Below are 216 nucleotides of genomic sequence, written 5' to 3'. Positions count from 1 at the left end.
CTGAGCCCCGCCCCCCGCGCCCTCAAGTTTCTCCGAAGTTTTCCTCAGATCGGGCTGTGCGCCCCGCCTCCGGCCCGTGACGCAACAATGGTGCAGCGCGGCCGCCAATGGGCGGCGGCGGGGACCCGCAGCGCGGGCCAATGGCGGCGGCGGGCAGTCCCGCGGTCCTGCGGGCCCGGGCCGCACTGCGCCGCCCGCTGCCCGCCCGTCGCCGGC

This window comes from Marmota marmota, unplaced genomic scaffold (genome assembly GCF_001458135.2).
Source record: "Marmota marmota marmota unplaced genomic scaffold, marMar, whole genome shotgun sequence".
Classification (NCBI taxonomy): Eukaryota; Metazoa; Chordata; class Mammalia; order Rodentia; family Sciuridae; genus Marmota; species Marmota marmota.
This window is presented reverse-complemented; position numbering follows the sequence as displayed.